Here is a 12,089-nt window from a genome sequence, read left to right as displayed (position 1 = left end):
TCTAGGAGAGAGAGAGAGAGAGAGAGAGAGAGAAATAATTTGTTAGGAATATAATTAATTAATTAGTTAATTAAAGAATTCAATAAATTAAGTAAATAGAAATCTATGGATAATAATTTACTTAATTTTATAAAATAGATAAATAAATAGTTAACTTTAAGAAAAAAATATAAATAAATATTCACTTGTGATTGGTGCAAGACTAGTCCAAGCTATCCCCAACCAAACTTGCACCATTGACAACCGTAAGTATTGGTAACATGTTGAATTAGATAAATAACACTTTATGGAGAATAATTTTTTTAATATATTAAAACAAATAAATGAATAGTTTAATTTAGTAAAATAAATAAATAAATTTTCAGTTATTATTGGGGAAAGTATGTACAACCTATTCGACACTAGAACTAATCCATTTTTCAATAAGTAAATCAATAATTAGATGAACAATTTAGTTATGTAAATAAATAAAACCTATGGATAACAATTTACTTACTTTTGGAAAAATAAATAAATATCCAAACTATCTAGATCCAAACCCAACCCACTCACAACCCTAAATATGTAACCCAGGAGGGAGGGAGAGAGAGAGAGAGAGAGAGAGAGAGAGAGAGAGAGAGAGAAATAATTTGTTTATAAAGTAAATTGATTTAGTAAGTTCAGTAAATAATTTTTAACTTAATAGCATAACTAAATAACTAATTAGGTTGAGAAAATGGAAGGAACAAAGAATTTCCTCACCATGATTCAGGCTCTATATGAACTTTAAGCTCATGCTCAAGATGTAGGCCCGAAGTTCAACCTGGACTCGGACTTGCGCATAAATATGTTCTTTTGTTCTCGTTAATAATTTTAATCCAAGCTGAGTCCTAACCTACTAATAGCCCTAAATATTAGGCTTAGGGAGAGAGATCGAAATAACAAAATATTTAAATAAATGATTAATTACTTGAATAATTTTGTAAATTAAAAAATAGAAATCTATGGATAATATTTTACTAAATTATGTAAAATAAACAAATCAAAACTTTAATTTAATAAAATTACTATATACTCATTTATTTTTGGGTGTCGGGTTGAATCAAATAAATAAAAATTTATACATAATAGTTTATCTAAAGTATTTAAATATATAAACGAATAATTTAGTTTAGTAAAATAAATAAAATTTCATTAATCGTTCGAACGGGATAGGTACATTCTATACCACACTAGACCGAAGTCGTTGATAACCCAAAAGATAAGGATCCAGAGAAAGAGAAAAATAAGTTATTAACTAATTTATTAACCTAAATAATAAAATCAATATATAATGATCAATTCATTTAGTAAAATTAAAAATAAATATCCAATCTATCTAAAACAATGCCCGGCCCATTGATAACCCAAAATATTAGACTTGGGGAGGGACAGATATAGTGAATTAATTTTTTGATAAAATTAAATCATTTAGCAAATTAAATAAATAAAATTTTTTAACTAACTAAATTAAATAAATAAATAAATTGGTGAGGAAATAAGAGAGTAAGAAACAATAACGCTTTCCTCGTCGGCTCAACTCAAGAGATAGGTCTAATGGTTGGGTCGGGCTCAAAGTTGGGCTTCAATATATTCTATTGAATAAAGACAAAGTCCAACCCAAACCTGGCACTACCTGTGAACCAACCTTCTTAATTTGTTAATAAATGATTAATTAATGAAGACAATTAGTTAATTAAATAAATAAAAATCTATGGATAATAACTTTTTTATTTTGTAAAATATATAATTGAATAATTTAATTTAATAAAATAAAAAAATATCCAAGCTACCTAGACCAATCCCCACCTGTTGACAACCCTTAAATATTGGACACCGAGCAGTAAGATAGGGAGGGACATAATTAAATAATCTAGTAAATTAAATCAATAAAATATTTTAACTATTTAAAATAAGTAAATAACTAATTATGCAACAAAAAATCCGAGCTTTATATGATGGTCGGGCACAGGCTCAAAATCTAGGCTTGATGGTTGGTCTAGGTTTAGACGGGCCTTAATAAGTTCTGTTGATATAAAGGCAAAGCCCAAACCAGACGTGGCCCAACCAATGAATAGGTTTAACCCCAACCGATACCTATCCAATTTATAAACCTAAATATTTTGCTCGGGTTGGGGGGAATGTATGGATTATTAACTTCTTGAATAATTTAATAAATTAAATAAATAGGAACCTATGGATACCAATTTAGTTAATTTTGTAAAATAACTAATCATTAATTTGGTTTAGTAAAATAAATAAATAAAATTACATTTATTATTGGCACGGGATAGGTACATCCTATCCCATATTCACAAAACATATTAGTTACCCTAAAAATAGTCTCTAGGAGAGAGAGAGAGAGAGAGAGAGAGAGAGAGAAATAATTTGTTAGGAATATAATTAATTAATTAGTTAATTAAAGAATTCAATAAATTAAGTAAATAGAAATCTATGGATAATAACTTACTTAATTTTATAAAATAGATAAATAAATAGTTAACTTTAAGAAAAAAATATAAATAAATATTCACTTGTGATTGGTGCAAGACTAGTCCAAGCTATCCCCAACCAAACTTGCACCATTGACAACCGTAAGTATTGGTAACATGTTGAATTAGATAAATAACACTTTATGGAGAATAATTTTTTTAATATATTAAAACAAATAAATGAATAATTTAATTTAGTAAAATAAATAAATAAATTCTCAGTTATTATTGGGGCAAGTATGTACAACCTATTCTACACTAGAACTAATCCATTTTTCAATAAGAAAATCAATAATTAGATGAACAATTTAGTTATGTAAATAAATAAAACCTATGGATAACAATTTACTTACTTTTGGAAAAATAAATAAATATCCAAACTATCTAGATCCAAACCCAACCCACTCACAACCCTAAATATGTAACTCAGGAGGGAGGGAGAGAGAGAGAGAGAGAGAAATAATATGTTTATAAAGTAAATTGATTTAGTAAGTTCAGTAAATAGTTTTTAACTTAATAGCATAACTAAATAAGTAATTAGGTTGAGAAAATGGAAGGAACAAAGAATTTCCTCACCATGATTCAGGCTCTATATGAACTTTAAGCCCATGCTCAAGATGTAGGCCCGAAGTTCAACCTGGACTCCGACTTGCGCATAAATATGTTCTTTTGTTCTCGTTAATAATTTTAATCCAAGCTGAGTCCTAACCTACTAATAGCCCTAAATATTAGGCTTAGGGAGAGAGATCGAAATAACAAAATATTTAAATAAATGATTAATTACTTGAATAATTTTGTAAATTAAAAAATAGAAATCTATGGATAATATTTTACTAAATTATGTAAAATAAACAAATCAAAACTTTAATTTAATAAAATTACTATATACTCATTTATTTTTGGGTGTCGGGTTGAATCAAATAAATAAAAATTTATACATAATAGTTTATCTAAAGTATTTAAATATATAAACGAATAATTTAGTTTAGTAAAATAAATAAAATTTCATTAATCGTTCGAACGGGATAGGTACATTCTATACCACACTAGACCGAAGTCGTTGATAACCCAAAAGATAAGGATCCAGAGAAAGAGAAAAATAAGTTATTAACTAATTTATTAACCTAAATAATAAAATCAATATATAATGATCAATTCATTTAGTAAAATTAAAAATAAATATCCAATCTATCTAAAACAATGCCCGGCCCATTGATAACCCAAAATATTAGACTTGGGGAGGGACAGATATAGTGAATTAATTTTTTGATAAAATTAAATCATTTAGCAAATTAAATAAATAAAATTTTTTAACTAACTAAATTAAATAAATAAATAAATTGGTGAGGAAATAAGAGAGTAAGAAACAATAACGCTTTCCTCGTCGGCTCAACTCAAGAGATAGGTCTAATGGTTGGGTCGGGCTCAAAGTTGGGCTTCAATATATTCTATTGAATAAAGACAAAGTCCAACCCAAACCTGGCACTACCTGTGAACCAACCTTCTTAATTTGTTAATAAATGATTAATTAATGAAGACAATTAGTTAATTAAATAAATAAAAATCTATGGATAATAACTTTTTTATTTTGTAAAATATATAATTGAATAATTTAATTTAATAAAATAAAAAAATATCCAATCTACCTAGACCAATCCCCACCTGTTGACAACCCTTAAATATTGGACACCGAGCAGTAAGATAGGGAGGGACATAATTAAATAATCTAGTAAATTAAATCAATAAAATATTTTAACTATTTAAAATAAGTAAATAACTAATTATGCAACAAAAAATCCGAGCTTTATATGATGGTCGGGCACAGGCTCAAAATCTAGGCTTGATGGTTGGTCTAGGTTTAGACGGGCCTTAATAAGTTCTGTTGATATAAAGGCAAAGCCCAAACCAGACGTGGCCCAACCAATGAATAGGTTTAACCCCAACCGATACCTATCCAATTTATAAACCTAAATATTTTGCTCGGGTTGGGGGGAATGTATGGATTATTAACTTCTTGAATAATTTAATAAATTAAATAAATAGGAACCTATGGATACCAATTTAGTTAATTTTGTAAAATAACTAATCATTAATTTGGTTTAGTAAAATAAATAAATAAAATTACATTTATTATTGGCACGGGATAGGTACATCCTATCCCATATTCACAAAACATATTAGTTACCCTAAAAATAGTCTCTAGGAGAGAGAGAGAGAGAGAGAGAGAGAGAGAGAAATAATTTGTTAGGAATATAATTAATTAATTAGTTAATTAAAGAATTCAATAAATTAAGTAAATAGAAATCTATGGATAATAACTTACTTAATTTTATAAAATAGATAAATAAATAGTTAACTTTAAGAAAAAAATATAAATAAATATTCACTTGTGATTGGTGCAAGACTAGTCCAAGCTATCCCCAACCAAACTTGCACCATTGACAACCGTAAGTATTGGTAACATGTTGAATTAGATAAATAACACTTTATGGAGAATAATTTTTTTAATATATTAAAACAAATAAATGAATAATTTAATTTAGTAAAATAAATAAATAAATTCTCAGTTATTATTGGGGCAAGTATGTACAACCTATTCTACACTAGAACTAATCCATTTTTCAATAAGAAAATCAATAATTAGATGAACAATTTAGTTATGTAAATAAATAAAACCTATGGATAACAATTTACTTACTTTTGGAAAAATAAATAAATATCCAAACTATCTAGATCCAAACCCAACCCACTCACAACCCTAAATATGTAACTCAGGAGGGAGGGAGAGAGAGAGAGAGAGAGAAATAATATGTTTATAAAGTAAATTGATTTAGTAAGTTCAGTAAATAGTTTTTAACTTAATAGCATAACTAAATAAGTAATTAGGTTGAGAAAATGGAAGGAACAAAGAATTTCCTCACCATGATTCAGGCTCTATATGAACTTTAAGCCCATGCTCAAGATGTAGGCCCGAAGTTCAACCTGGACTCCGACTTGCGCATAAATATGTTCTTTTGTTCTCGTTAATAATTTTAATCCAAGCTGAGTCCTAACCTACTAATAGCCCTAAATATTAGGCTTAGGGAGAGAGATCGAAATAACAAAATATTTAAATAAATGATTAATTACTTGAATAATTTTGTAAATTAAAAAATAAAAATCTATGGATAATATTTTACTAAATTATGTAAAATAAACAAATCAAAACTTTAATTTAATAAAATTACTATATACTCATTTATTTTTGGGTGTCGGGTTGAATCAAATAAATAAAAATTTATACATAATAGTTTATCTAAAGTATTTAAATATATAAACGAATAATTTAGTTTAGTAAAATAAATAAAATTTCATTAATCGTTCGAACGGGATAGGTACATTCTATACCACACTAGACCGAAGTCGTTGATAACCCAAAAGATAAGGATCCAGAGAAAGAGAAAAATAAGTTATTAACTAATTTATTAACCTAAATAATAAAATCAATATATAATGATCAATTCATTTAGTAAAATTAAAAATAAATATCCAATCTATCTAAAACAATGCCCGGCCCATTGATAACCCAAAATATTAGACTTGGGGAGGGACAGATATAGTGAATTAATTTTTTGATAAAATTAAATCATTTAGCAAATTAAATAAATAAAATTTTTTAACTAACTAAATTAAATAAATAAATAAATTGGTGAGGAAATAAGAGAGTAAGAAACAATAACGCTTTCCTCGTCGGCTCAACTCAAGAGATAGGTCTAATGGTTGGGTCGGGCTCAAAGTTGGGCTTCAATATATTCCATTGAATAAAGACAAAGTCCAACCCAAACTTGGCACTGCCTGTGAACCAACCTTCTTAATTTGTTAATAAATGATTAATTAATGAAGACAATTAGTTAATTAAATAAATAAAAATCTATGGATAATAACTTTTTTATTTTGTAAAATATATAATTGAATAATTTAATTTAATAAAATAAAAAAATATCCAAGCTACCTAGACCAATCCCCACCTGTTGACAACCCTTAAATATTGGACACCGAGCAGTAAGATAGGGAGGGACATAATTAAATAATCTAGTAAATTAAATCAATAAAATATTTTAACTATTTAAAATAAGTAAATAACTAATTATGCAACAAAAAATCCGAGCTTTATATGATGGTCGGGCACAGGCTCAAAATCTAGGCTTGATGGTTGGTCTAGGCTTAGACGGGCCTTAATAAGTTCTGTTGATATAAAGGCAAAGCCCAAACCAGACGTGGCCCAACCAATGAATAGGTTTAACCCCAACCGATACCTATCCAATTTATAAACCTAAATATTTTGCTCGGGTTGGGGGGAATGTATGGATTATTAAATTCTTGAATAATTTAATAAATTAAATAAATAGGAACCTATGGATACCAATTTAGTTAATTTTGTAAAATAACTAATCATTAATTTGGTTTAGTAAAATAAATAAATAAAATTACATTTATTATTGGCACGGGATAGGTACATCCTATCCCATATTCACAAAACATATTAGTTACCCTAAAAATAGTCTCTAGGAGAGAGAGAGAGAGAGAGAGAGAGAGAGAAATAATTTGTTAGGAATATAATTAATTAATTAGTTAATTAAAGAATTCAATAAATTAAGTAAATAGAAATCTATGGATAATAATTTACTTAATTTTATAAAATAGATAAATAAATAGTTAATTTTAAGAAAAAAATATAAATAAATATTCACTTGTGATTGGTGCAAGACTAGTCCAAGCTATCCCCAACCAAACTTGCACCATTGACAACCGTAAGTATTGGTAACATGTTGAATTAGATAAATAAAACTTTATAGAGAATAATTTTTTTAATATATTAAAACAAATAAATGAATAATTTAATTTAGTAATATAAATAAATAAATTTTTAGTTATTATTGGGGCAAGACATGTACAACCTATTCGACACGAGAACTAATCCATTGTTCAAAAAGTAAATCTTTAATTAGATGAACAATTTAGTTATGTAAATAAATAAAACCTATGGATAATAATTTACATACTCTTGGAAAAATAAATAAATATCCAAACTATCTAAATCCAAACCCAACCCATTCACAACCCTAAATATGTAACTCAGGAGGGAGAGAGAGAGAGAGAGAGAGAGAGAGAGGGAGAGAAATAATTTGTTTATAAAGTAAATTAATTTAGTAAGTTCAGTAAATAATTTTTAACTTAATAGAATAACTAAATAAGTAATTAGGTGAGAAAATGAGAGGAACAAGGAATTTCCTCACCATGTTTCAGGCTCTATATGAACTTTAGGCTCATGCTCAAGATGTAGTCTCGAAGTTCAACCTGGACTTAGACTTGCGCATAAATTTGTTCTTTTGTTCTCGTTAATAATTTTAATCCAAGCTGAGACCTAACCTACTAATAGCACTAAATATTAGGCTTAGGGAGAGAGATCGAAATAACAAAATGGTTAAATAAATGATAAATTACTTGAATAATTTTGTAAATTAAAAAATAGAAATCTATGGATAATATTTTACTAAATTATGTAAAATAAACAAATCAAAACTTTAATTTAATAAAATTACTATATACTCATTTATTATTGGGTGTCGGGTTGAATCAAATAAATAAAAATTTATACATAATAGTTTATCTAAAGTATTTAAATATATAAACGAATAATTTAGTTTAGTAAAATAAATAAAATTTCATTAATCGTTCGAACGGGATAGGTACATTCTATACCACACTAGACCGAAGTCGTTGATAACCCAAAAAATAAGGATCCAGAGAAAGAGAAAAATAAGTTATTAACTAATTTATTAACCTAAATAATAAAATCAATATATAATGATCAATTCATTTAGTAAAATTAAAAATAAATATCCAATCTATCTAAAACAATGCCCGGCCCATTGATAACCCAAAATATTAGACTTGGGGAGGGACAGATATAGTGAATTAATTTTTTGATAAAATTAAATCATTTAGCAAATTAAATAAATAAAATTTTTTAACTAACTAAATTAAATAAATAAATAAATTGGTGAGGAAATAAGAGAGTAAGAAACAATAACGCTTTCCTCGTCGGCTCAACTCAAGAGATAGGTCTAATGGTTGGGTCGGGCTCAAAGTTGGGCTTCAATATATTCTATTGAATAAAGACAAAGTCCAACCCAAACTTGGCACTGCCTGTGAACCAACCTTCTTAATTTGTTAATAAATGATTAATTAATGAAGACAATTAGTTAATTAAATAAATAAAAATCTATGGATAATAACTTTTTTATTTTGTAAAATATATAATTGAATAATTTAATTTAATAAAATAAAAAAATATCCAAGCTACCTAGACCAATCCCCACCTGTTGACAACCCTTAAATATTGGACACCGAGCAGTAAGATAGGGAGGGACATAATTAAATAATCTAGTAAATTAAATCAATAAAATATTTTAACTATTTAAAATAAGTAAATAACTAATTATGCAACAAAAAATCCGAGCTTTATATGATGGTCGGGCACAGGCTCAAAATCTAGGCTTGATGGTTGGTCTAGGCTTAGACGGGCCTTAATAAGTTCTGTTGATATAAAGGCAAAGCCCAAACCAGACGTGGCCCAACCAATGAATAGGTTTAACCCCAACCGATACCTATCCAATTTATAAACCTAAATATTTTGCTCGGGTTGGGGGGAATGTATGGATTATTAACTTCTTGAATAATTTAATAAATTAAATAAATAGGAACCTATGGATACCAATTTAGTTAATTTTGTAAAATAACTAATCATTAATTTGGTTTAGTAAAATAAATAAATAAAATTACATTTATTATTGGCACGGGATAGGTACATCCTATCCCATATTCACAAAACATATTAGTTACCCTAAAAATAGTCTCTAGGAGAGAGAGAGAGAGAGTAAATAGAAATCTATGGATAATAATTTACTTAATTTTATAAAATAGATAAATAAATAGTTAACTTTAAGAAAAAAATATAAATAAATATTCACTTGTGATTGGTGCAAGACTAGTCCAAGCTATCCCCAACCAAACTTGCACCATTGACAACCGTAAGTATTGGTAACATGTTGAATTAGATAAATAACACTTTTTGGAGAATAATTTTTTTAATATATTAACACAAATAAATGAATAATTTAATTTAGTAAAATAAATAAATAAATTCTCAGTTATTATTGGGGCAAGTATGTACAACCTATTCTACACTAGAACTAATCCATTTTTCAATAAGAAAATCAATAATTAGATGAACAATTTAGTTATGTAAATAAATAAAACCTATGGATAACAATTTACTTACTTTTGGAAAAATAAATAAATATCCAAACTATCTAGATCCAAACCCAACCCACTCACAACCCTAAATATGTAACTCAGGAGGGAGGGAGAGAGAGAGAGAGAGAGAGAGAGAGAGAGAGAAATAATATGTTTATAAAGTAAATTGATTTAGTAAGTTCAGTAAATAGTTTTTAACTTAATAGCATAACTAAATAAGTAATTAGGTTGAGAAAATGGAAGGAACAAAGAATTTCCTCACCATGATTCAGGCTCTATATGAACTTTAAGCCCATGCTCAAGATGTAGGCCCGAAGTTCAACCTGGACTCAGACTTGCGCATAAATATGTTCTTTTGTTCTCGTTAATAATTTTAATCCAAGCTGAGTCCTAACCTACTAATAGCCCTAAATATTAGGCTTAGGGAGAGAGATCGAAATAACAAAATATTTAAATAAATGATTAATTACTTGAATAATTTTGTAAATTAAAAAATAGAAATCTATGGATAATATTTTACTAAATTATGTAAAATAAACAAATCAAAACTTTAATTTAATAAAATTACTATATACTCATTTATTTTTGGGTGTCGGGTTGAATCAAATAAATAAAAATTTATACATAATAGTTTATCTAAAGTATTTAAATATATAAACGAATAATTTAGTTTAGTAAAATAAATAAAACTTCATTAATCGTTCGAACGGGATAGGTACATTCTATACCACACTAGACCGAAGTCGTTGATAACCCAAAAGATAAGGATCCAGAGAAAGAGAAAAATAAGTTATTAACTAATTTATTAACCTAAATAATAAAATCAATATATAATGATCAATTCATTTAGTAAAATTAAAAATAAATATCCAATCTATCTAAAACAATGCCCGGCCCATTGATAACCCAAAATATTAGACTTGGGGAGGGACAGATATAGTGAATTAATTTTTTGATAAAATTAAATCATTTAGCAAATTAAATAAATAAAATTTTTTAACTAACTAAATTAAATAAATAAATAAATTGGTGAGGAAATAAGAGAGTAAGAAACAATAACGCTTTCCTCGTCGGCTCAACTCAAGAGATAGGTCTAATGGTTGGGTCGGGCTCAAAGTTGGGCTTCAATATATTCTATTGAATAAAGACAAAGTCCAACCCAAACTTGGCACTGCCTGTGAACCAACCTTCTTAAATTGTTAATAAATGATTAATTAATGAAGACAATTAGTTAATTAAACAAATAAAAATCTATGGATAAAAACTTTTTTATTTTGTAAAATATATAATTGAATAATTTAATTTAATAAAATAAAAAAATATCCAAGCTACCTAGACCAATCCCCACCTGTTGACAACCCTTAAATATTGGACACCGAGCAGTAAGATAGGGAGGGACATAATTAAATAATCTAGTAAATTAAATCAATAAAATATTTTAACTATTTAAAATAAGTAAATAACTAATTATGCAACAAAAAATCCGAGCTTTATATGATGGTCGGGCACAGGCTCAAAATCTAGGCTTGATGGTTGGTCTAGGTTTAGACGGGCCTTAATAAGTTCTGTTGATATAAAGGCAAAGCCCAAACCAGACGTGGCCCAACCAATGAATAGGTTTAACCCCAACCGATACCTATCCAATTTATAAACCTAAATATTTTGCTCGGGTTGGGGGGAATGTATGGATTATTAACTTCTTGAATAATTTAATAAATTAAATAAATAGGAACCTATGGATACCAATTTAGTTAATTTTGTAAAATAACTAATCATTAATTTGGTTTAGTAAAATAAATAAATAAAATTACATTTATTATTGGCACGGGATAGGTACATCCTATCCCATATTCACAAAACATATTAGTTACCCTAAAAATAGTCTCTAGGAGAGAGAGAGAGAGAGAGAAATAATTTGTTAGGAATATAATTAATTAATTAGTTAATTAAAGAATTCAATAAATTAAGTAAATAGAAATCTATGGATAATAATTTACTTAATTTTATAAAATAGATAAATAAATAGTTAACTTTAAGAAAAAAATATAAATAAATATTCACTTGTGATTGGTGCAAGACTAGTCCAAGCTATCCCCAACCAAACTTGCACCATTGACAACCGTAAGTATTGGTAACATGTTGAATTAGATAAATAACACTTTATGGAGAATAATTTTTTTAATATATTAACACAAATAAATGAATAATTTAATTTAGTAAAATAAATAAATAAATTCTCAGTTATTATTGGGGCAAGTATGTACAACCTATTCTACACTA

This window comes from Nelumbo lutea, chromosome 6, assembly GCF_056320005.1.
Source record: "Nelumbo lutea isolate HS-2025 chromosome 6, American lotus-T2T, whole genome shotgun sequence".
Lineage (NCBI taxonomy): Eukaryota > Viridiplantae > Streptophyta > Magnoliopsida > Proteales > Nelumbonaceae > Nelumbo > Nelumbo lutea.
The sequence above is the reverse complement of the archived record's forward strand: the minus strand, read 5'-3'. Positions refer to the sequence as shown.